Here is a 27,431-nt window from a genome sequence, read left to right as displayed (position 1 = left end):
CATTATGATTATAACGGGAGCAGAAAGAGAAAGAACAACTTGAACAGTTATTTGATATGCAAATGTATCTGCATTGATAGGAAAAACTTGGAAGACTGTGGAAAAAAAGTGCTGCATACAAAGTTGAAAGATGACTGGTAAAGGTAGAACTTATAACTACAGAGAATAATTTTATCTCTACAAAATGAGACACAAATTGAAAGTAAAGGTGAAGCTGTTAACAAATTGTTAATTTAAATTCTCGGCTAAACAATCAGAAATACTCAACTTACTATATTAGTGATTTACACAATTGGTTGGGTGCAATATGATTCATGATATTCAAAAGTTCAAAACAGTTGTTTTTTTCTGGTACATTTGAATATCACCAAACGTTTTTTAAATTGCATTTGGAAGTTCAAAAGGAGACAGTTAAGATCTACACCTACATGCGAAAAGTTACTATTAGTAACTTCACATTTGTAAATCTGGTTCCACTCACTAGTTTCTAGGGGTGAGGACAAGTAAGTGTACACTTTGTGTCCTAGTCACAAAGGTACATTTAAATATGTAGATTTACTCATGAGTACATGTATTGTTAAACAATTCCCTTTTAGCTATTCACCATTTACGAGTGTACAGTTACTGCAAAGTGTAGACTTACTTATCTCCACCACCTGAAACTAAATTTATGAGTGTAAAGCTGGTACTAGTAACTTTTCACACATCAGCGTAGAAATACATTTTTTTTAAGATGCATTTAATTTAATAACTAAAAAGTCCACATAACTAGAAGGATTATTTTTATTTATTGTGTATTAAAAATTACTAAAAGCTATCTATAGAATTCGTTTTAATAAATGTAAATGCTTTTGCAAAAAAACAATTAAAACATTTTTAAAAGATATGTCAAATATTTTGTAATGATATATATCATTTTTGTTTTTTTGTATACCTTTGTATACCTTTTTAACACTAACATTTATAAACGTTTTTTTAAAAGATGGAATAAGTAAATTTATTTAACATTATTTTCCATGCATTTTTTATTGCCTTCATTGTTTTGTATGAAATGTGTTGCAGTACCAGTGGTTGGCCATGTGTGGTGCTGGACTTACTCAAGGTCTCAGCTGGGTTACATTTACAATTGCTTTGGGACCTTTTTGATGGTAGTAAATATAGTAGTGCAGTTTCTAAATAGTAATGAGTGTTTGCCCCTCCCTAAACCCTTCCCTAACCATCCAAAACCCCCTTCATAACCCACCTTCAGCCCCAACAGTTTTTAGTAAGCATTCCCATTTTCCAGCGACTCCCCCTGTCCGCCTATATTTACTGAAAACTATAGGCATACATTAGTGGAACTCTCCACAATCAAGATGGAGATATCAGTGTAGAAAATATGAGAGTTGAAAGCAGATGTTTCTGCATAAAGGTTTGTGAACTTTATTTTGTAGTGTGTGAGTAGCATTATTTTAGTTCTACTAAATGAACTACAAAGTTCAGTTTGTGAATAAGCCCGATTGTAGTACTTTACGCTTAGAAATGACGAATAGCCAAAAGAAGTAATATTACTACAAAATGTAATAGTAAATTTACATGTGAGTAAATTTACACTTGTAAATTTTCTTTTGTGAACAGGAATCTAAAGCTCTCCTTGTAATGAGAACTGTAAAGAACACGTATGAACCCCAGCATGGCTTCTCACTCACCAATGGATGCTACATTGCATCTGAAATGAGGAAAGCTCCTGAGTGGCTCTGACATTTCTGAGTGAGGATTCTTAAAAACTTCAGTCACGTCTCCTGCTTATTGGTGACTGTCAACATATTTTATATTTTTGCTAAGTGACATATTAAACCATGAAGGATGCTGCCCAAATTGTTCAGTCCAAGACTGATGCAATTGTCTCGACTCAATACTGTGGAGGAGACAGTAGATAGGGGAAGTGTAAACATTCTAACATGGGACCATGGCTAAGGGATAGCTGTGTCCCCAGGGATCAGTGATTCCTGGTGGTGTTACAGTGGTGTTGCAGCGGTCTTGAGGCCACAATATGCTTGGCAGGGCTGTTGCAGCCCAGCCTAGCAGATTATAAGTTTCCTCTCCACCAGTTTTCATCACAATGAGCCCAACATGAAAACTGTGGCAGAGAGGAAACAAAGGAGGGGCTACAGGGCCCCCTGTTGCCTCTGTGCCAGGGGATGCTTGCACGGGGGCACGTGGTATGCCCTCCTGTCTGCAAGCACCCCCAGTTCTTGCAGGGCATGGACTTAACAGTCCATGCCCTGTAGGAACTTGCTTTTGCATTCCCATTGCGGTGCCTTCTTTATAGGCACCACCATGGGATCGCCAAAGAACTGCCCACCAGTGACGAAAAAAGTTGTGATCTGGTGGGTGGTGCACACATGGGTTTGGTGGAGCAGGAGCAGGGCGGTCCAGCTCTCGCACCGCCAAACTCATAATAAGGCCCTAAGGCCTTATTATGTTAAGGAATATTCTGTAGGAAGTCCAAAAGATGGACAATTCACAAATCCACTCTTAAAGATAACAAGGAGCAACTAAGCAAAAATAGTGTACACTGAATGGGAAGACTATACTGAATTTCAGAGGTAGAGATTAGAATATGGGATTTGGAACAATCATGGCAGGCTAGGGAACTTTATTCAGAAAATCAACGAGAAAACTGCTATGAAAAACAAACAACCGATCTTGTAGACAGGGCCAGCGTGGTTGTAGCGGGCACTGGGCGTTTCTCTGGTGGGCCGCCAGGGTGGGGGCCCATGTGGACCCATTGGGGGCTGGTTTTGTTACCGGGGTAGTTTGGCAGCATAGCTGCAATATCAGCCCCATGTAACAGCTGCAGTGTTTTCCACTCATCCCCCCCACCTATCCCCTCGGCCAGCCCGACTCAATTGCCAGGGCCGGTTTGCATTCCCAAACCAGCCCTGCTTGTAGATCTACTCTTCAATTCGTGGGCATTTAAAAAAAGGCAGAATCTTGCTTGACTATGAACAATTTTCCCACTCACTTGATTAATGAAACCCTGCTAGCCAGACTTATCAGATAAAAGAAATATCAAACAATAGCTCATGTCTATAGTTTACTGTCTGAAAAATCTGGTCCATCTCATACCGTAGTAACCTATATTCAGGATTCCAGAGTCAAGGAACACATTGTGGAGCGGGTCAGGCCGGCCAGGTCAATGAATGTCCCTACATTGCTGAACTCTAGAGTGAAAGTTTTGTGCAAGGGCAATTTTCTATTCTTTGATGAAGTTTAGGAAGTTAAAAAAAATGTTTGACTCAGATCAAAAATACCAATTGAACTAATAATTACCATTCCTCTTCAGCTCCTATTTAATTACCCTTTACTTTATGATTCAGTTATTTAGTAAAACTTTGTTGCAAAAGGGTATTAGTAAACTTTTTCTTGGCTAAAGATATTTAATTATACTGTTGTTCACTTTAAGAAAACAGCCCTTTTGTAGGTTTCCTCTTCACTTTTTGTCCTCATTTGGACTATTAGCTTCTGGGTATTTACTCTAAAACCGCACTGGAGTCTGCTATTAAGACCCCAATGCCAGTGACCTCTCCCTAGACTATGGTACATGTGAATTGGTAACCCCAATTGGCAAGGAACTTAACCTCCTTAGAAGTCCCTGGTAAGTGATACCAGTTGTACTTAGGGCATGGGTGTTAAAGGGCCATCAAGTCCTGAAGCACTGGTGGTGCCTCCCGAGTGACCATAAGTAAACAGATGACAGCAGTCCTGCCATTGCAGCTGCAGGAACAGTGCAACCTGCACCAACTCGACGTTGCCCTCACCATGAGTGGCAAGATCAAGCACTATTTTTAATATATGTAAGTCACCCCTAAATTAGGCCTCCTAAGCCCAGGAGGCAGGGTGCATTATGTTAAAAGCGTGGACATATAAGTGCAAGCTTATATATGCCTATAGTAGGCTCTTTCTATTAGGGGCTTCCATAAGTGTTCAGCCATAGGATAACATGGGCTGGTGCCCAAGATTGCCAGTACCATTATGGTCCCACTGAAAGTGTCATGTTTGGTATCAAACAACTTTGGTATCAAACAACTTGTCTCATCAAATCCAATTTTGTTTCAAAGTCAGATTTAATGTGACATGCACCCAGGTTGCTACCGTAGAAGTTGGCCATCTGGTTGCCCCAGAACATCCTGTGCCCTGGCTGGCAGCTGGCAGCTGCTACTGGCAAAAGAGGAATCTGACTCCCTGCCAGGAGGTGCGAACCCTCCCAGGAGTCAGAAATAAAGGCCTGCCTGGGAAGGAGGTGTCACCTCCCTCCCTAACAGGATGGCTAGTGAAGCAGATCAAGGAGGCGAGCTTCAAAGTTTTCACCTCTTCTGGTATGCATCAAGGCTGCCTACCAAAGGAAGAAACAGCCAAACTCTTGCCCCAAGTACATTTGCACTCGGGGAGGTGGGGATATTAGGTAGTTGGAGGTGTACACCCCCAAAACGCCAGCCACACCCCTAGGGTGCGCTACCTAGTATGTGGAGTGAAGAAATGGTTCTACCATTTTGAAAGTGGAAGAATCAATATTCTTGGCAGAAAAGGTGACACACTTCCCCAACTGTGGTCACCTCTGGGCAGATTAGTTGCTGGGACTAGTAGCCCATTGGTTACTTGCACCCACATGCTTAATGCCCCTAAATTTATAATTTAACGGGCACCACTGACACTAGATATCCGATCTTAATCGGCTTGCAAAACGGTCAAAGAAGAGACCTGAGTCTGTGACTTCAGGTCCTGCACAAAGCAAAGGGGAAATATCCTGCACCTGTGGCAACCACTATGCAACTGCATGACTGCACCTCATCCTGGACTAGAGACTGGTTCCAAAGACAAGAGGAACCTCTTTGAGCATCAAAGGCAACTCCAGAACTCCCTTGGACTAAAGGTACTAGTCCCCAGCAGCCCGCAAGTAAAGTGTGCAACCAGAAAAAAAAGAATCATTGGCCATCGGGCCTGCCTAGGGATCACCCAAAAGTAAATAGTCTAGTGCATTGTGGGAAACATAGTTTTCTTCTTCAGCAAGTTTCAGATGGCTACTGTTTTACTCCAGAAGTCAACATAACTCTAGGCTGAGCTTGCCGCTGCCAAGGCTTGTTGGTGGCCAGTCCAGCTACCATTACCTTTGTTCGACGCTGTGCCTCAAGGGAACTCCACAGCCCCTTCCCTCCATTACCTAAGTTGCCCCGTTATCGAGTTATTGCTTCTGTTACCTCACCAGCACCGCCTAAGCAGTAAAACCAGCAACCATGCGGCTCCCTCTTCAGCACCAAGGACAGCAGAGACAACTCTACACCTGGGCCCTACCAGCATGGTAAATTTCTACTGACTGTCCTGCCTAGGTCCTGGAATTTGCATCACCTTAACCCCCAGTGGCTTTTACTGTTCTCAACCTGCAAGGGACTGATTGTCACTAGAGATTTTCTCCATTGATTGCAATGTCAAAGTTTTGCAGAAGGGAACTGCTCTACTTTATTTTTCCTTTGAAAATCCATAACTCTGGTTATACATATCCAATTGCGCTTGTTTTGATGTCTAAATTTATATTAAATTATATGCTCTATTTTTATACAGTGCTTTTCGAGTCATGTCTATTACTAATTGTCTATGTTGGTACTCTGAAATGCTTCACACATGTTCCGCTAGTAAAGCCTGACTGCTCTGTGTCACACTAGCAGGACTGAGCTAGGGATTCTTTATTGTGAATCCAAATGACCTATTTTGGGATATTGTGAGGGTATTGCATAGTGAAGCCTAACCAGCCTCACTCCAATATCCTACACTCACTAAAGTCTAGATTCTCCTAGTAAGCCAATATAAATGTGTTAAAAATGCTTTTTATAGACTAAAGAGTTTTTCAGTTGATAAATTGTTGGTACAATTTTCAATATATACTTTGTATGGGCTAAATTAAGTAAACAACTAAAATGATTCTATTTCAGATATCGGGTCATAGCACCTAAATGCTTATCTGATTTGTGTGTTTTCCAAGCGCTCATTTCCCTGTAACTGCATAAATTGCATTTACAGCACATTCTATCAATAGGATTGGAGGGTTTATCATTTCCGCCTCCAAAGGAGAACATTGAAGAGATGAAAGGGTGGAGGAATGGAAAAGGGATGATGGAGAAAGGGGAAGAGAGGCAATCAAATAAAAAGACAAGTGAATTAATGTTCTTGTGTTCAAGGAATTGGCATATATGTTGACCAATTTTGTATTGAGAGACGAAAAAAACTTACAATGGTTAAAATATTATTGGTTAATTTTAATGGTGCTGGTCAAATTAGGAAAATACATCTGTTTTTGATCATGTTCCCAACACTTTTGGTTTGTTGTTTTTGTCACTTGCACTGCTAGAAATGGGGTCTCTAGCTGGCAATGGTAAGCCCCTTGTCCACATAGGGACCCTTCTTTCTAGTCAGGTTAAGGGAGTTACACACCTAAGATAACCCCTGCTCACACCTTTGGTAGCTTGGCACGAGCAGTCAGGCTTATCTCAGAGGCATTATGTGAAGCATTTGTACATAACACACAGAGTAACACAGTGAAAACACTACCAATGGACACCACAAGAGTTTAGAAAAAAGAAAAAATCTTTATCTAAGCCATACTCCAACATACAGAACTCAAGATATCACTTGTTAAACGTTTAAGCAATTCTGTTCTTAGAATTCTATGGATGCATTTATTTTAGCCCAAAGTACATTTAATACATCAAAATCCAAGTTGAAAAACAGTTGCAAAAGAGAGAAGCGTCGGAAAACACAGCAATGAGTTGATTCTGGAGTCCAAGGGGAATGGAGGCGTCAGTTATTCTGCACGGATGTGAAGTGTTGCGTTGATTCCTTGCTGTGAGGAGAAGCGATGTATCTAAATCTGAAAATGGTTCTGGTCTGCGAGGCGATGCATTGGAAATTTTGGTGCACATGTGCAAGCACTGGGGTAGATGCGGTGAAACAGGCACTGTATCGATTCTTCCAGCAGTGGACCAGGATGCTTGGATTCTTTCAACCGCACAGCAGGGCCTGTGTGGAGTCGGAGCGGGGATCTCAGACATTGGAGAAACAATACTCTGGACTCGGTTCCTCGGGCAACACACACGCACAGTGTTAATTTTTCAGCCACAACGCAGGAATGTGTTAGATTTTCAACTGCATGGCAAGCTTGCAGCAATAAAAATTGTGCTGAAAGGAGATACATGAATTCTCAAGTCTTGAAGCAGAAGAACCACCTCCAAGGGCCCAGAACTGGGATTGACACCACTTGGCAGGTCAGAACTCCAAGCATTGCAGTCCAGGGATGCTGCAGGTGAAGTCTTTGACGGCCCTAAGACTTCTTGACAGGAGGCAAGCACACAAGCCCCTGACGAATCTTCTTAAGCAGGATACAAAACAGCAAAGTCCAGTCTTTGTCCTCTCCAAGACAGAAGCAGTCACTGCAGGCCAACCCAGAGAAGCAACACAGCAAAGGGGCAGTACTCCTCCTGACGGCACTCCAGCTCTTCCTCTTGGCAGAGTCTTCCCTTGATCCAGAAGTGTTCTTCTTGTCTGGGGTTACAGGTCCAATACCTATTCTCCTTCTGGCCTTTGAACTAGGCATACTTCAAAGGATAGTCTCAGTTTTTTTTTTAGCTTTTTTCCCATATATTTCATTTTATTCAGTTTTTCATAACAAAAGGCAAGCACAAGAACACAAATAAAGAAAAAAATTATCAGACAAAGGAAAGAAAAAAGGGGAAATCTAAACAAAAAGAAAAAAAATTCAGAACTTACATTTTTGGATAAAATTAGCAAGCCAAGAAAAAGAAAAAATAAAGAGTGTTCCTGAATGGATGGAGGAGAGCAACGCGGCAACCCTAAAACACTAAAAACTAGGCAGACCGGTCCTGAGGAGCAGCCACCTCCACCAACCACCCACGAACTGGATCCCAGATCCTTCCTAACCATTTCATGGGAGTGTCATTCTCGATTAGCACCATTTCCAGCCGAAGTCGGCGCATGAAATTGTCTGTGTAGGTGTTTATAATATCCTGCTAGAGATGGCACAGGAGTATAGATAGAGCGGCTTTGCTTCCAAATGACAAAATACCAAATTCTTACAAAGGTGAGATTTAAGGTTCTGTAGGCTCTTTGTGCTGGCAGTAATGAGTGAATGACCGTTATAACATTATATGATGTTGGATTTATGGCTCCCAGGGAAAACCCAATCCTACCTTTGGGGATTACTCCAGACGTACCTGAATGGAGTAAAAAGGAATTAGATGAGCTGGTTCAAATGTTAGACACAGAGGGAATTTTTATTTTGAGGAAGTTCAAGTGCTATGTAATACAAATTCTTAAGGCAGGATTTTAAAGAACTTACAACTCTGTGGGTATTTTAAAACTTCAAAGAGAAACATTGGCTGATTTTTTAAGATTGTATTCCAGTCAGCTGCCCATAAAGGTTTTTTCAGTATTTGTTATGCAACTTGATATTGACACTCTACCCCAAATCATAAAAAATTGAAACATACCTGTCAAGTAGAGCTGAGCATTGAGGTATCGGAGGAGGTTTGGGAAATTTAAATTTGATTATGCTCCATGTTAGAAATGGCCCTTTTTGCAGGATTAACCCCAACCATTTTGCTTCTTCCTCCTATTTTAGGACTCTGGGCACTTTACCACTGCTGATCAGTGCTAAAGTGCGCCCACATGCCATGCCCTAACCTTCCCTTTTCTTACATATAAGTCACTGTTAGGGTAGACCCAAGGTATCCCTGTAGGCAGGGTGCTATGTATGCTAAAGGTAGCTGTATTTAGGATGGGGGGAAACACTCCTGGTATTTAAGTATAATCCCTAAATCAAATAAATCATTGGCATGCCACAGTGGTGTGCATGCTGCTTAAACCATGCCTATCATGTACCTTATGCAATCAAGTATATCAACTTGACCACTGTGCACTATTGCCGCTTACTACTGTATTGTACTTTCAAATGAACTTAATCACACATGAATCACATTGAAACCTTACAATTCCACTGTTTGTATTTCAATTTGTCAAATACTAAATCATCAACACAATACATAGAAATTAATTTACATCTCTTCACTTCAAATCCGTTGTAATAAAAATAACATGTTTTTAGAATCATGTAGTGAATAATCTCTGATTCCAATTTTCTTATATGCGCGCCCAATGCATTTCTGGCTCAAGGCCCTTCGTCAGGAAAAAATCGGAAAAATATCCAAAGCATAATATAATGTCATGCATTTCAAAACACAAGGAATATTTCCAAAATGCTGCATCGCTCACCCATAATTTCCCAAGTGAACAACTCTTTCTAGACAGGTGCATAGTATTTGGAAAATACACTGAAGCAGTCTTCCAAGGGACAGAAGCAAAAGAACCAGAAATTCCCTGTCACCCATGTGCTCTCTTCGTAATTACAAGTACACAAACACAAAACACTGTGCTCTACACCCCTACACATACATGAGATAATAAAACGTCCATCACCAGGCTAGGGAGTGCCTAAAACAGTCTCCCAATTTGCCTATTTGACACCAGGGGAACAGACCTGTAACACAATGTAAGACCCAATGACTTGTCTCTACCAAACAACTATGAAATCACATTGAAGACTCTACCTAAAACTGTTAACTGACCTTTATGTAAAAGGGATGGTAAGTCCTCTTCGTTAATGGGCTAAAGGTGGGACATGTACTGGTGTGTGTGACATGTCCTGGTGGTGAATTACAGTATATTTCGCTTTTCACCACTGCAAGGTTATCTGTCCCATAGGAAAGAATAGGAGTTTTACTTATAACATCTTACAAGCATAACTTCCCATTGGGACCAGATAGGGAAATGGAGTTTAGTATGCCTGGACTCAGAATGTAAAAATGCATCGTTTAGTAAAGATGATTATTATGTTCTGTGTTTGGAAATACCACTTTTAGAAAGTATGTATTTTCTTGCTTAGCCATCCTGTGTGCCTCTGCTGGGTTTGATGATTGACTGTCTGGCTTTGGAGTGACAGGAGCTGGGGATGTGCATTCTCTTCAGACAGCCACTGGGGGAGGGGGTCGAGGTGTGTCCTGCCTTACTCTATCCCCTTCGCTGCGCGCGTCGGCCAACGGCCGTCGCGAGCACTACCTCGGTAGTGCTGCGCACGTCCGTTGGCTGACGTGGTCCCACCCATTCATTTAAACCGCAGCACAGCGGGGGAATTCGGGCCGCGCTTAAGCGGATACGAGTCAGAGCTGGGCTGAATGGACCTAGGCTGCATTTAGAGTAGATTGAGGAGATTTTCTTGCACCTGAATGGGCCTGGTCTGTCTTGAACAATTCTGTCTCAGCCTCCTGCCAGGGAGCTGAGCCAGAGAGGACAGAACTGGTTTGGACTAAGCACCGACGCTCTCTGCCTGAGAGAACAAAGGGATTTTTGGTATAAATATTGGGACCCAGACCCTCGAACTTTAGAACTCGCTGGAATCACGGAACCTGCCAAGAATAAGAGCTGAAAGAGCTGCCAGGAGTAGTACTGCCCCATTGCTGCATTTTTGCTTTGTTGGGTTGGCCTGCAGTTGCTGCTTCTGCTTTGGACAGTGAAAGGACTTGACTGAGCTTTCTTTTACTTGTGCAGAGTATCTCCAAGGGCTAAAAGTAGAGCTTGCCTCCTTTTTTAAAGTCTCAGGGACTGCAAAGATTCATCAACCTCTGGGTACCGCTTCTGGAACCGATGTTTCAGTTGCCACAGAGAAGGAAAATGCAACCAACTCTGTCACCGACTCCATCGCTGGCTCTGTGTCCTAACGGCACCACAACCCAGGTCTCACCGACAACAAAGACTGACAACGCCACCACCGAGCCGCTGCTTGTACCGTGACCTGTGGCTTACCACACTTCATATCACCTCGCTTCACTTCGATATCCTGGTGTCACCAACACCGTCGCTGCTGCTGACTTCGACAACTGTGACCGCATCGTGACTGGGGGCACTGCTCCTAAGTCGCATGACACACCACCTCGTCCCACACAGCAGTCTGGGCCGACCAATGCCAACTCCTGCTAACCCGCACTGTCGCTTGCACCGCAACTTGCCAGCACCGTATCAAGCACTGCCATACCCTGCACTGTAAGCCTTGGTCTCACCAACGCTATCTGGATGATTGTTACCAAGCCGCTGCCTGCACCGCATTGAGAGGGCACAGCACCTTGCACCACTTCCATTTTGCAACGCAACTGTGACAATTGCCATGACCGCTCGCACCAATGTGCCAACGCAACGAGAAAGGTACTGTTACTGAGCCTGTCCATGCTTTCGCTGACCTGTAGTGACGCTGTTGGCTGGAACTGTTAGACTCTGTTGTTTTCTGGATCCAGGTAGCCCCGTACGGAGCTACCGACTCGTACAAACTGTGGTTTTGAGGTATTTTTGCAATTTTAAGGGTATCTTGCTAAGTATATATTTTTAAGTACTGTATGTTAGAGTCTTATAGTTTTGGTTTAGTTTTGGATATATAAAAATATTGCATATTTTTTCCAAACTGGTGTGGTGTCCTTTTTCAGTGTTTACACTGTATTACTTTTGGTTATGTGCAAATGCTTTACTGCCCCTGAGATAAGCCTGACTGCTCGCGCCAAGCTACCAAGGGTGTGAGTAGGGGTTATTTTAGGAGTGTAACTCCCTTACGGTGACTAGGAAGAAGGGGCCTTCATGGACAAAGGTACCTACCTCTACCAACAAGAGGCCGCCATTTCTAACACTTCATCTACGTGGCAATTCAAATCACAGACACATTATTTTTTTTGCTCCATTGGTTATTTCATAAAATGTCACCTGATTTAAGCAATATATGTTCTTTGTGCAAGCAAAATACAGGTATATGAGTGCGCATGATGTGAGAATGATCAGTGATTAGTAGTCTCTGGACTGAGGTTTTCAAAATATGGCTTTTGTGTTAGAACAGGTAATCCCTTTTGAACCATGCTCAGTCCTGCTGAAGAAGGCTTAGAATTTGTATATCTGACTCATTCAAAAGACTTTAGGATTTTTGGTTCATTAATAGACATGTAATTAATTGCTCAACACTAGCGTGATGAAACCGATCCAAGTGGGAAGTTTGGGCCCTAACGACGAGAGAAACAAAGAATCTGGAAAACATGATTTGAAAAGGAATGGACAGTCCATACATTTTGGAAGATTTGTAGACCCCTTCCTGCCCTCTTGCAAACACTATGAATCCCTATAGGAGCATAAAGACACTCCCTTTAACTAAATCCCCAATTCAGAAACCTTGATTTTATTTTTCATGCATTACTTTAATGTATGCCTTACTCATTTACTGCTGCATACATAGAATTATTTTATTGTGAATTTATTCATTGCTTAATTAAAAAGAAAATACATGGATACAACAGTCTCTGCATAAATATTTTTATGGAAATAGGGGCAGGTCGCCGATGTACCTAAAAGCCATTTTACACATGCAAATAAAGTTATTGTGCTGAAAATCCAAAATGTAAAAAGCCATGCTCATGCAATTACTTTATTCATTGCCCACACTAAATACAATTAAGTAAATAAAAAAATGAAATAAGCTTTGTATTGTACAGTATGGGCATTTGCATAATGCTATATACATAAATAGAACATAGCTCTAACGTATGCAAGGTCTACCTTTGTCAAGCTGTTCTATAGAAATTAGAAACACCAGAGGCAGAATCACAAAAGTGAGCACTGCAAGTGTGACTGTAGAACATGGTCTCTGCCACAGTTTTCGCCTGAACGGAGTCTTAAATACTAGAATAAATACTGGAAGAAATAGCAGTGCTATTTTACACCTTCAGCAGTGGTAAATGGTTGCCCAAGGCAGGATATTAAAGGCATGCGCTGCTTTTAGCTGGAAATGTAAATGTTTTTGTTGATATATCAAAAAGTAAGCAAAAGAACATAAGACAATAACATACAAAAATATGAATGGTGCAATTAAAGCATTACCGGGCACACACAACAAAACAATCAAAACAGAACCCAACACAAGAACTAAGGTACAACAACCCAAAAACAAAATAGCAAGAAAACACCAGAACCCATCACCACTACAATGACATTTTACTCAACAGATATGCACAAACATTCTTATCAAACGTTACCGCCTCCTTAAACCTGCTTTCATAATACGGTGGTAAATGGTGTTTGTATCAAGCACTGCCTACCTAAGACTAAGGCCCAGATTCTGAAAGGTTTCGCATCGGGTTAGTATTACTTTTTTAACGCTAACCCAATGCTAACCACGTTTTGAACTTCACAAACAAATATTTGTGTTGGTTTGTATGGAAAAGTAACGCAAAGCAGCGCGAAACGCTGTGTTGCATTATTTTGCGTAAGGGGTGGTAAATGGGCATTCCCATGTAATAACTCATGCCTTTTGATGCTAAACCCGATTCACTAACATTAGTAGAAAGGGTTTAGCACCAAAAATTAACACCACTGAAAAGCGGGTATTAAACGGAAAAAGGTTTAGATTTCTTTGTGCCTTTCCGACTTTGCATGCATGTTGTACTGTGCAGCACACATACAAAGTAGAAAATGCGTTTGGACATGTCTAAGCAAAGTATTTTGTACAGAACCTATGCTGACTAAGGCACGCTCCCTAGCGCCTTGGCGCTAAGGTGTGTGCTCTGTACACGGCAGCTGAAATCAGCACCGGTGCTAGGGAGAGGCGAAGAGAGTGACATTTCTCTGTGAATATGGCACTTTCCTGCTCTCTCCGTGTCACGCAACGCAGCGCAGCCTCTATGGAGAGAGCCTGCGCTGCGTTGCCTGACTGTGTTCAAAATCTGGGCCCAAGTTAAGTACATTAAATAGCACCAGGCCAAATTTTTCGTGATCTGTTATGAATTAAAGTGTGGTCCTCCACAACAACTGTGACCCTGCGAAAGACAAATTTTGCTTGGTGCCCCGTATTGTGAGCAATTATTCCCTGACTGCTGGATGTGCGGCGTGCACGTGTGGGTCCTTTTTTCAGGGATGTTTTCTGTGCTTAATGTGTTCAAACTCGGCTAAGCAGATAAAACAGAGCAGGCTCAGGCAGTACTTTTAACCGTGCTAAAAATAATCCCCTTTCACTTCCTCCTGCTCACATTGTATTCTGGGTAATCATTTGGGGGCTTCGTTTGTTGATTGAATTCTTGAACCGGAGCGAAACCACACCTTGATTGGGGCGGATTAGTGGTGCTGGCAGAAACAAACCAGCTTTTGCAGAAGACTACTGCAATCAGCGAGCACTCTCCCTATTGTTTATTGAGGTATTTTACATAACTTCCAGAAAGGAGTCAACTCTAAAAATGCCACATCACCATCAGACGTTAAATATGCCTGTCTAGCATATCACTCAATCAGTGAAACCGTACTTATGGTGTGCCAAGCCACACAGAGCACGAGGCTGTGGAATTGTGCAATGGCACAGTCCGTAAATTTGGCCTGAGTAAATTATGGAAGTCTGTAGATGTCCATCTAGAGCAATGGACTTCAAATTTTCTGAAGCTGCCCTCCTCCTGCGCAAAAAAATAATAATCGCTCCCTCCCCAAAATGATAAACAGATTCTCTCACAATAATTCCTTAAAACCAGCAGGTCTGAACCTATACAGTTCAAACCTCTTAATTGTGTATAGTTGTGCCTTTAAAAAAAATCTATGAAATACATGGTTGGCTACATGCTATTGGCAGTTTGATGGGTTTTGAGTGTTATATGGACTCCTTCCCTCACAGTGACACATACAGGACGAGTGACAAAAAATACTGATGGGTTATTCATTCACCAAATAAAATAGGTCAATTTTTCAGCATGAGGTTTGTCTTGTTCCCTTTGGGGCATATTAAATGCTCCCTTTAGCCAGAGCCCCAAATGTCCCCCCCCCCCCCAATGACGGGACACCAATAAATGAATTCAGTTGTGCAACGGTGCACTGTGCGGATTCTCAGTGATTTCATTTTCAGCAGGTTTCTGATGTGTGGATTTGCGTTGTGTAATGTTGAGGAACAACGGCATACAGCCTGGTAAGCATATAGAAGTTGAGAATGTGGAAAAACAAGCAAAATAAAGTTGCCTGCGTTATCACCTCCGTCTTTCCACTCACCATCAAAGATTTTACACGTTGCTCCAGAAACAAGATATCCCTGTGCAGTATAGGATATCTGTGAGATACAGAGTCAATGAGGACAAACTTCAAATGCATATAAGTTCTAAAGACTTAAAGATGGAGGGTAGCTCAAACAAGACATTCTCGGTTCATAAGTAATTACGCGCTTTGCCAAAAACGGTAAAATGGAAGGGTTTTTGTGGTAACTTTTAAGGACTTGGGGCCAGACGTACGACCATTTTTAGTGGTTGCAAATGGGAAATTGGCCCATTTGCGACCACTAAAAAGGTTGTAGCATGTACCAAACATATTTAGTGAGTTGGTAACCTATTACAGACTAGCAAAATAGTTTTTGTGTGTCGCTATTAGGAAGGGGCGTTCCAGGGCATCCCTTCCTAATAGCAAGCCTCAGGGGAATGTAAGAATGTTTTGCGACTTCAGATGCGGTCACAAACAATCGCCTTTACCACCATTTGTGAATTGTGATTGGCAGCGAAAATGTCTTTTAAGAGCAGGCAGAGATCCCACGGACCACTGCCTGCTCTTAAAAATTAAACTGAAACGTTTCATTTCTATTTTTTTAAATGCATCCCGTTTTCCTTTAAGGAAAACTGTACTGGTCCACCCTGGATGGGGGCCCTGGGACTAAAATTGACCCAGGGAAGGGGTTACAAGGCCCCTCACCAAACAAGCATGCTGGGCCACAGATGACTGGATGCATGTATGACTGGCTATATGGGTGAGTTAGTGGGTGTGTGAGTGGCTGTGTGAGTGAGTGGATGTGTGTGTGGCTCTATGGACGAGTGATTGGTAATGTGAGTACTGGTATGGGTGTGTAAATGGGTATGTGAGGCATTATGTGGGAGTGGGTGTAAGAGAGGTTGTGTGGGTGTGGGTGTGAGTGAGTGGTTCTGTAGATGATGTCATCAATGATGTTATCAGTGATGTGATTTGATATGTTATCAGTGATGTCATTGAACATGTCATGAGTGATGTAATATGTAAGGTCATAAGCAGTGCATTGTGGTTCGTACATTATAGGTAGCTCAGGCAACTATAACTGCAGAATTTCACTGGTTTTGTGTGAGTGAAATCTGAGCCTAACATAACGTCCTTATAACCTTTGGCTTTCTCAGTGAATTTCTAAGGTTTTTTTCTATTACCTAACTTTAATTCCCTGTAACCTTTAGTTTTTTCAGTGAATTACTACATTTTTTAAAATTGTATTTCCTAACTATGACGTCTCTGTAACTTTTATTTTTTTTAAAGGAATTTTTAAGGTTTTTAAATTTTAATTCCTAACTGTAACCACTAGCCTTTGACACAGAGTGTGTGAGTGAGTGCATTAGTGTCTCTGTGGGTGTATGAGTAGGTTTGTAAGTGGGTATATGAGTGTCTGAGTGGGTCTGTGAGTGGTTGTGTGAGTCTCTGAGAGGGTCTGTGAGTCAGTGCTTGAGTCTGTGAGTAGATCGGTGAGTGAGTTTGAGAGATTATGAGTACTTCTTTAAGTGGGTGCAGTGAGCCGGCATTCCTCTCACAGATAGGGAACTGGTAAACATACAACTCCATGTCTCTGAGAGCAAACCTTTTGTCTATTTACCTGCCAACTTGACAACAGGCAGGGAAACAAACAAAACCCTGCTCTCAGCAAGCAGGAGTGGTTTTACAGCTCTCGCTTGCTGAGAACAGATTTTGTGTTTGGTCTGACTTGCCTCGAATTGTCAAAGCTCATGCCAAATCAGAGCAAACAGCTATGTCCCAAGGGTGGGCACTCCAGGACATAGCAGTAGCTGGCTCTGGGGGTGTGGTGGCCCCCAGGTCCATGTATGGCTCCAGGAGGGGGCTGTGCGGCACCTCTCCTTGTGTATTGATGGGCTGGCCACGGGGAGGTAGTGGTCCCCGGGGCAGTATATGGCCTGGAAGAGGGATCATGTGGCCCCCTCCCATTTCTGTTCAGATAATAGGCCCCTGGGAGGCGGGGACCCCTCTGTCTCCCTTTAATACTAGTTTATCACCCCAGGGAGGTACTGGTCCCTGTGGCTTCTTCAAAGCCCCAGAGAGAGTCAGCACAGTCCCCCTCCTTTCATAAATCTAAAGCACCAGGGAGGTGGTGGTCCCAAGGCTTTAACAAAGAACAGGAGGGGGGTCTGCGTGGTTCCCTTTCATTTTTAAAGATTAATCCCCAGGGAGGGGGTGATCCCCTGGGCTCTATGGGCCTTAGGAGGAAGACCCTGCAAGCCCCCATTCATTTAAAAACAAAAGTGAACACAGTACCTGTCCCATCGAGGCCTCATTTTAAAAAAGTGCGAGAGACCACACTTGTTTTAAAAAACAAAAAAACCACAGATCCTTTAAAAAAAATGTTTTGGAACCCCAGCCGGGTCCCTCTGCAACCCCACCACTGAATCTAGGGCGTCAGAATATTTCTATCCTGCCCCCTTTTCTATATTTTTAGAGATTTTGTGGGGCTCGGCTGAATCTGAGTCACAAGATGGCTGCCAACACTTCCTGGTTGAAGTGTTGGTAGCCAATCAGATTAAAGCACAGGGACTGTCGGATCCACAGAGGATCCACATCCTTTGATATTCTAATTTGGATTTTGGTTAATATCTCTAAAACTACTGAATGGATTTATACCAACCTACCAAAAAGCATTCCCTGGACCAAGATCCACCTTTCAGCCACATTTGGTGTAATTCAGTTCAGCGGTTTGGGCTGTAGTCATGTTCAAAACCCCTATGTGAATAAACATGGGGAAATAGCGTTTTGGGACCTACATTTTTCTCAGCCCCGCTTCACTTATCACCCCAAAACTTTCCAGATACCAACTGAAGAGACAGACCCATCAGAAGTTTTTGATGGACGTGATTTATAATCTTCGAAAATTATAGAACTTGTTACCAGTAGATTAATATTGGATCCCTCATATGGTTGAATCTCTCTTTTTTATGTATGAGTGTAGGTTGAATGAGTAGGTCTGAATGGTAAGAACAATTTGTCAAAGGTTTTTGTGGGGTTATGTGTTTATTTATATAAAGGATGTATACTGTATTGCATACAATTCTTGAGCAAATATATGTCAGACAAAGATAAAGGTATATACATATTTGTTTAAATTAAGTGTTTAAAGAAAAAATAATACACATTTTTTTTATGCTTAAAGAAAATATCTTAGAGGTTTAATAAAATAAATCACAAAACTAATTTTGTGATTGATTGTTCTGTCTAATATAGATGTTGGGTTTGGGGCAATTTTTAACCTTTCATGGTCACACTTAAGGAAATATAGGTCAGATTAGAGGTTTTCTCGGTTAGCTATTTTTGTTTCCCCCTCCTCTTGGACCTGAAAGTAACTAGGGGGTGCCTCTTCTTCATAATTTCGCCTCAGAGAATGGACCTGTTTGTACCAAGATTTTGCCGCTCGCACTGACCATCAATGCGAAGCTCCAATGAACCCAACCCTACGCACTAAGGTGACTACCAGTGACACCCGACAACATGAGATATGCACTTTGCGCTATAGCATCAACAACCCACTGTGACCGCTAATGTGATGCTCCATCAACAACCATCCATGACACCCAACAAGATCTTCATGCTATAGCAATGGCCATCTGTGACGGACGGCCTGCTCCTTAGGCTACAGAAATGACCATCCACGATGTGCTGCCTGCTGTTCTCATCCTCCTCCACTGCAAACAGAAATGTTCGAGCTGGTCTTTAGGAGGTTGCTTTTTGAGTGAGACTGATCTGGTCCCTGTATGCGTCGCATACTCTATCATAGTCAGTCTGAACTTGTGACTTTCACCCGGTCTCGCACAGCCAGATAACCATGAGTTGCGCTTTGTGCTTTTTGGCTCTATACGTACCTTAAATCTTTGAAATTACATATCTCCAGTTCTACTGATTGGACTTTTGTCATTTTGGTTTCAAATCATTTATTAAACTTTACTCTCTTTTTCTAAATTGGTGTGGGATTTTTCTTGTGTTTGTTATTTATTGTTGTTTTGTGTGCTGCATACATTCTTTATACATGACCCTGACTGATTTTGTGTCACGCTACAGAGGGTTTGGCACATGTTAATTTATGAACTTTTGTGGTTCACCCTGACGAGGATTGTGGCTGTTGCTTGAGAACAGTTCACACCCCCTTAAACAACAGCCCATTTTCTCACAATTTGCAGTACATTTCCCTGGCAATCCACCTGACATTCCCATGGGAAGTCCACATAATTCCGATTTCGTGACATTTATGCATCCAGTTAAATCCAGGGATGGAGTTACATTTCTACATGAATAAGTGTCACCCCTGTAAGGAAATCTGCCTTTGGGAATCATCTTCCAGTTTCGCAGGCATAGTATGTACCTTTTGTCAGGTGTAGCTCTATTTTAGGCACAGAACAGGCTGTTTGAGAGGGACCCGCAAGTTTAATTGAAAATACATGACAACTACTGAGGGCCTTTTTTAGATTGATACATGGGTTATTTCTTTTACTTGAAGTCTACATGCAGCATTGCAAAAAAACCCTGGCACAGCATGACCTTGCCAGGCTGTCCAATCAACTTTTAAATTTGTCTGTGCGGGCTGTAATGCGATTTCTGTGAAGTCTGAGATGTGGACACCCTCCTGCCTGAAATAAGAAAGAAACTGAAGAAACGTTTCTTAGCATACTTCATAGGTAGCCACTTCTACATTCCTCATTGTAACTTTTCTACAATGTCCCTTTGGCTTTTGCCCTTATGTTTAGCACTCCTTTACTCCTCTGCTATGTTCACGCCATACAAATACCCCTACATATTTACATCTATAGACAATTGCAGGGTTTCCACTTGACAAGAGTAGGACACCCAATGACTATTTCATGGAGTCCACCAATCAAAGTATTAAAGCTTCCGATGGAGGAGACACAGGAATTCCCTGTTATCAGTCAGGCCACATAACATGAGGAAGCTCTCCATAATAGACCATTTCTTTGTTACGCCTAAGTATCCATTGCTTCATATTGGTGGTACTATGATACGCTTGCAGCATCAATAGGTATCACAAGCCTTCATAGCATACCGCTGCACAGCCAATCGAATAAGAGCTGCATACTCTGTAATATGGCAAAAGGTACTTTGTACATTTATTTCATTTGTTGTGAAACATAATGCCAGCCACATTGTGCTCTGTTTGATTTTCACTATTGTTAATGTTCATTTTTGTCGATTCATTTGAAATATATTCGTATTTAATTTAATATTTTCACATTACAGTTTCAAATGAGGACATGAGGAAGTATATATTCCATATGTCAATTTTTAGGAAAAAAAACAGTATGTGCACAACTTGAGCCCTTAATACTGTCAACAGAAAAAAATGAACATGGTAATCGTCATATATCAGCACTCCAATGCTTTGCCCTGTGCATTTGGTCTTACAGTGCAGGTACTTGTACCTAAACTGTCATTTGCTCTGTGCTGTGGCACTCGCTACACCACCACCACGATGTTGAGGAAAATGCACTATTTCACATTTCTGTCCCTGTGCCAATTAGGATAGACTTGCACTATCTGGCCTATTTGCTATCATGTGTCATTCACCAGCAGGTGTGCTTCTTCCTCGTTCCAGTATACCAACCATGGCATAATGAAAGTTTTGTAGTCCACTGCGAAGGCCTTTGCTATTGCCAGGAGAGTTGACCGAAACACTGGCTGGTGCCAGTTTCCCTTCTTGTCTATTGTCTTGGCCAAAGCTTGTGGGAGTGCCCAAGCACATGGATGTCAAACTGTGAGGATGGTTGCTGTTCCGTTGACCGTGCTAGTGCAAAGACCTGTGACTTCTCAGTGGCCCCCACAGCCCAACACAGAATGTGGTGCCACAACACCAGCCACCTCATGAGGTCCTTCGTCCCCCTAGCAAATGCCAGTAGGAAGCTGCAGCACATATCCAAATGTACCAGCAACACTGTTCTTCTTACAGCTACCTGTTGCTGTGGCAGGGGACTTCTGCACACAGAATGGCTGGCAGGTCGCGTATCATGGAACAGCCAATCCTCGACAGCGTTGAGTGTTTTCATTGATTTTCTGCTTATCTCCACGCGGTTTGCTCCCCATTGTTCGGTCCCACAGATCTTAGACCTCGGTCTGAGTGACCACAATGCTCTTACTATGACCATATACTGTGAGCTCTCTAGGAATGTACTTCCCGGTAGGGTTGTTGATGACATTATCCCATGTAGGCCAAATGGGACACGCATCAAGTGGTGTGGGGAAAAATCAGAGAATCTACACCGTAGTGTTGTGAAAGCTGGCCTAAATACAATACTTAGTTGCCTTGATACTGAAGCCCCACCAGAACAATCCGTAAATAACTTTGAGAAATTGGGTGCCATAATAAAGCAAACCCTTACCACCAAGAAGGCCCAAACTAAACGAGATACACAGGGTTGGTTTAACCAAGCATGCACAAGGGCACTAAAAGCCCTTAAACTTGCCCTCTCCACCACCCCCAGAGACAGGGAAGCAGTCACATCCCTGAGGGCTAATTACAAAAATTAGCTAAAACTCAGGAAACAAGAACTAAGAGAAATAGCCTGGGAAGATCTGAGCAAAGCTGCAGCCCTCCGGGACAGCAAGCTGTTTTGGAGTACCATCAATAGCCCATTCCTCCAAAAAGAGGAATATCCAGTTCTTACCGCCCAAGTTAGCGAAGATGGTTGGGTGTCACACTTCACAGGGATCTTTGACCCAACTGGAGAACCTAATGATAATTCTTATATTAATTATATTACCCCAGTTGAAATCCCGAGAATCACGATCCACGAGGTGGATATGGCAATAATGAAAAGTAAAGGGGGAAAGGCACCGGGCCCAGATGGGGTACCAATTGACCTATATAAATTCGATCCAGCCCTTTGGAGTCCATTATTGACCATAGCTTTTAACGCTGCTATGGATAACAGGGCCCCCTCTACCTGGGGTGAATCCATCATTATCCCAATCTATAAGAAGGGGGATAGAGGAGAGGCTAAGAACTACCGCCCTATCTCCCTTCTGGATTCCTCACTAAAAATCTTGAGTAGGGTCCTGTTAGCACGTTTGGAAGATTGGGCCTTAGATAATCATATCCTTGCCCCATCCCAATATGGCTTTAGAAAGGGCCTTGGTACGATTGAACAATGTATCAACTTGAACCTTTTAATAGGGAAATATACCAAGGCCAAACCGGGATCTCTATTTTTGTGTTTCGCGGATCTTTCTAGCGCATTTGATCTGGTTGACCATGCTTTGTTATGGTCGACTTTATTGGGTATGGGAGCCCCCCCTGACATTATTCATTTTTTAGCCACACTTTACTCTAATTTATCTGCCCAAATTCGCTATGGTCCAGCGGGGGAGTGCACACGAAAAATTAGAGTTAGATCCGGTATCCGACAGGGATGTGTATTGGCCCCGTTGCTTTTTTCGCTCTTCATTAACTCGGTTGAGCAAGAACTAAAACAAATCCATGCTGATGCCCCCAAGTAGGAGGCACTCCCATACCGGTATTACTCTATGCCGACGATACTGTCCTACTCTCCAGGACTCCTATAGGCCTCCAAAAACTGATGGACGGGTTTTATGATTTTATACAGAGAAGGAAACTTAAAATCAACAATTCCAAAACCTTTGTCATGGTGTGTGGTAAAAAGATGAAACTTTTTAAACCCTTTTGTTTTAAGGAAAACCATATTGAGACTGTTACCAATTTTTGTTATTTGGGTGTTACTTTTAATGACAGAGGTTCGTGGGCCCCAGAGGAGATAAATGTCAAAGCCAGAATGGGGAAAGCATCCCTAGGCGTCTTCCGCTTTGCCTCTAAAGTAGGAAGCCACCGTATTGTTGATATGCTGACTATATACAAGCACAGATGTACCTCGATAGCATTGTATGGTTCGGGGGTGTGGGGACACTGCAACGTAAGGGCCCTGCAAATTGTAGAAAACAAGTTCCTCAAACGGCTGCTTTGTCTTCCTTCCTCGGCATCCACTGTTTTAACCCATTCGGAACTAGACCTGGATTACCTGTCCGATCTAACCGGATTAAGGCCATTGTTGGTATGGAAATCCATTTTTACCAAGACGGAAACTGCCTTCACCAAAGACATTATCAAGGACTGCTTACTCTTGGATAAAGTTTTAAGTATCCCATGGTTAAAATATGTGATCTCAACTGTTAAGGACTTGTTTGACATGGATATATGTAATGACCCCACCTGTTTGAATTCTCTGAGCAAACAGGAACTAAAAAACGATTACCTGAGGGCGAAATCTGATGCACGAAGTAATGCTACCAGAGAATATTCCACACATACTTTTCATTACTCACTGAAAGATGATAGTCGTGGTATACCCATGTACCTTAATGTTATCCACAGACAGTCTCATCAATTTGTTCTCTCAAGATTGAGATTAGGTATAGCACATAACCTGGTTGCCTTCCCCACAATGAAATCTCACCCAGCTATTCCTTGTCCATGTGACGGTTTTACTAAACAAAGCACACCGCACTTTTTATTACTGTGTCCTTTGTATAAAGCGCAGCGTATTTGTTATCTTAAGCCTATGTTCCTTAAATACTCCATGTATACTACAGGTAACGCTATGAGGCTTTTATTCTCACTTTCAAGTCCAGATATATGTTTTTTTTTCTGCTACTTTCATTTTGAAATCCACTAGAGCAAGACTTAGTATGGTTTTCCCGTAAATTTATGTGCAGCAACTCCCACACCATATGCCAAAGCTCTCCCTGTTCATCATTCTGTTTGTTATGTATATGTAATGTTTTAACTGTATACTTTTATGATGTTTTTAAAACATTCGAATAAAGTTATAAACTGAAACTGAGTGTTTTCCTCTTTGTGACTAACCTCATTTTAACAAAACCTGACAGTATTTAAAGTACTATGCCCAAGCGGATGTTTAGGAATTTTATACATACTAAAATGCTTTAAATTCCTTCTTTATGCACTATTGTTTCAGTATGTTCATGTCACTGAGAAGACATAATTTGCATTCCTTTATATTTTTTGAAGAAGGTCCCGTTTATGATATTTCTGCAGAGCTTGTAATTTAATGCATTATCCGAAAAGCAATATAAAACACCCTCAAACAAAGGAAAACTCTCCTAAATCTATAACATATTAATAATATTATATGCAGTTGCTGATTGGCTATTAAAACGCTAAATATTTTTCAAGATTTGTCCAGCACTGTCCAGCTCACCAGTCTCATCAGCATTCTTTTCGTCAAATGTCGGTTAGTTTAAGTAGTGTTTATGAAAAGGTTAAATAGTGAGAGGAAGCTAACCTCATGCAGTGAATGCACATACTAAAAAACATACCTTTTAAAAATCAAAATAGTTTCTTCTGTCTGTGAAAACGCACAATGTTAGTATTAATGCAGACACAGTAGCTGGTTAAAGTTAATGTTCCGTGCCTTATAATTTCGTTTGTTCTGTAAAGCTAACCATATTAGCAGTTTTATAGCTGCTAGGGTTCCAGTGGCGGCTGATATGGAACTGAGGTGGCATGGCAGGGGGTTAAAAAAAAACAGCTCTGCACAGCTGCCATCCCTCCCCCTGTAAGCAGGAAGCACGCAGGCTCCCCTAAGCCAATTACAACTCTGCTGTCACCAGCATGACTGCAGCATCATGATTGGTCTGAGCGGTCTGGTTTGGTGCTCAGAAAGGGAGTGGGGAGCCTGTGCATGTTCTCCACCCAGGCTGTGCAATACAGCAAAATGGAGAAAAATATGCAAGACTGTTAAGCTGACCCTAGACAGCCGGCAAACCGTCATGCGAACTTAAGTGCACCAACCACTGCTCTCCCTGCTGGCTGTGATGACAGCTAAGCCCGGACGTACCCCAAAACTGGTTTAGCAAGGAAAAATAAAATGATGATAACATTGTGGTATTTTCATTTTCTTTTTCTTTTTTTGCAATGCTGAAAAACAGAGGGGCGACGCTCCTCCACCTTAGCTGAGGAGCTGCCGCTGTTGAGTTCATAGACTATAAATATATTCATTCTGCTCAAATGTCACGTGAAATTTATCATTGAAGGATCATTTAAAACTCTTATGCTTATGGTAGCTAAGGCATTTGAGAAGTTTGAACTTCTCCTCTATGTCTTTCTTTAGTCGTTCAAAACCGAATAGTCTGTGATCAAGTTTGGAAAATCTGAGCTATTAATAGAGAACCTTTTTGGACTTAACATTTCTTTTATATTCACTCTGGAAGAGAAAGAAATAGATTTTTACTTGTGAGGGGTGCCGGGTTAAAAGCATTGGAAATTCAACTCCTTGAAATATCCATTGCCTGGTTATAGAATAGAAGTTGCTTTATAGGTTTCTTCATACCTCTCTTAAATAGTGCCTCTGTTCTGCCCTAGAGAGGTCATGTCAAGAAGGCAAGAAAGCATTTACAAGCACTTACACCTCCACCTATAAAGCTAGAACCTGTGCGATGCATGGAGGGTAGTGGTGAAAGAGATCCCCGGGCATCAAGAATTATATTGTGCTTAAGCATACACAGTGGCATAGCAAAGGGGGAAGGAGAGGGAGGTTTACCCCAAGCAGCACAAATTTTGGGGGTGGCAGCCTTCCCCGGCTCTTACCTGCAGCTGTCGTGGGACGGTAAATGCAGGAATCGCCAGCATCCCCCCGATCTTACATGCAATCACTTACGGGCGGCAAATGCAGGGACCGACACAGGTGGCCAAAGGTCTTGCTACGCCACTGGACATACACCACCAATTCAGTTCTTTTTCCATAAGACACTGCTTTATATGGGCAGGTATAACAGTACTGAGTATCTGCACTTCTTTGATTTGAAAGGGAGAGTACCTGCTCTACTGAAAATTGATTTCAACACTTCTCAGGAGCAAACAGGTACTCTAAATAGTGAGTACCAGCACTTCTATATTTGCATATTAAGCACTGATTAAGATATAGGGTTGTTGGTTGACTGGGGCGTGAACCCTGGGCATGCAGTAACCACAATCCTTGTCAGAGGTTGAGGCACAAGCCAATCCAAAATTAATCTGTGCTCAACCCTCTGGTGTCTTGGCACAGAGTAGACTCGCTTAACTCAGAGATTTTTACCTATACTTATCTATCTAGGTGTGGTCTGTGATGATTGATCTACATGGGTCCCTCTGAAAGGATCTATAAGATTAGCCCTGTCTCGTTCTATTGGGGCATTTTTTTCCTTCTTCTCCAAAATTGGGAGTAAACCTCTGAGTGCCTCGGTTAAGATCTATTAGATAAAATCAGTTTCAGTTGCTACATTTGGCAGTGGTAAATGGGGATATATAGACACAGGGCAGCTTCAAGTGGAGGAGATTTGGATTGGCAGACGTCTTTTGGCATTCCCAGCTTCAACACCCGCTTTTATGGTTCATACGGAATTGGGATTTCCAAACTTGCCAGGTATTATTGCTGTGCATCCCTTGATAAGGTGGCTCACCATTTGGGTGAGACCTGAGAATTGTATTAACAGGGAGATACTTTTGGACTGTTTTCAGCTTCAAGGGTGGATATGTATTAAATGGCTGCCATATATACACGACTCCCTTATCAAAGTAGGCAGAGCAACACTGTTCGACTCACCATGTAATATCTTGAAAGCAGATATTTCTTTGACTTGTAGCAACTTCCAGGTACTTAGGAAAGCATAGAGAGAGGGATTAGAACTTAAGAAGCCCTCAGTGTTTAACAGGGCCCGCTGTTAAACCATACTTCTCTATGTGTCTCATTTTCATCATGGGTTTCTCCTACCAGATTCTGGTTTAACCAATTTGATTTGTTGCTAGTTCATCCCAAGCCTAGCATTTGGCACAGAAAGCTCAAGCCATGCACAAGTGATATCTTTTCTGCCCAAGATCTTATGCAATTTGCATTTTTCAGTGGTTTTTATGAAGTTCCATGTAGGACAATTTTATTACCACTGTTAAAGCCTTTGAATCACAATGGAGTGCAGGCCACCTACAGGGACCCAGTTAGGCCCACTGAACAAAGTACCATAAGTCCAGCTTTGCGGCGCATTGTGAGGGTCCGAATCGAAGATGTGTTGTGCAGCGGAAGTGATGAATCGGTTCCGAGATGCAGCGAGTCTGCAATGCGAGGTCCTGCGTCATCATTAAGAATCCTGTTGACAAAGGCTTGCATTTCAAAAGGCCAGAGTCAAGGATGTGTTGCTTAGTGGGGGTAATGCATTGGTTCTGAGGAGCTGCAAGGCTGCAATGAAGAGTCTGGCAT

The 27,431-nt window shown here is 42.2% G+C and overlaps 1 protein-coding gene across 3 annotated transcripts in view; it reads left to right on the top strand.

The window, feature by feature from the left end:
• The window catches only part of EPHA3 (EPH receptor A3), an 861,555-nt gene that overhangs the window by 674,603 nt on the left and 159,521 nt on the right, over positions 1 to 27,431 (top strand). The gene's annotated exons all lie outside the window — the stretch shown is intronic.

Source organism: Lissotriton vulgaris, chromosome 8 (assembly GCF_964263255.1).
Source record: "Lissotriton vulgaris chromosome 8, aLisVul1.2, whole genome shotgun sequence".
In the NCBI taxonomy this organism is placed as follows: Eukaryota; Metazoa; Chordata; class Amphibia; order Caudata; family Salamandridae; genus Lissotriton; species Lissotriton vulgaris.
The sequence above is the reverse complement of the archived record's forward strand: the minus strand, read 5'-3'. Positions and strand labels throughout refer to the sequence as shown.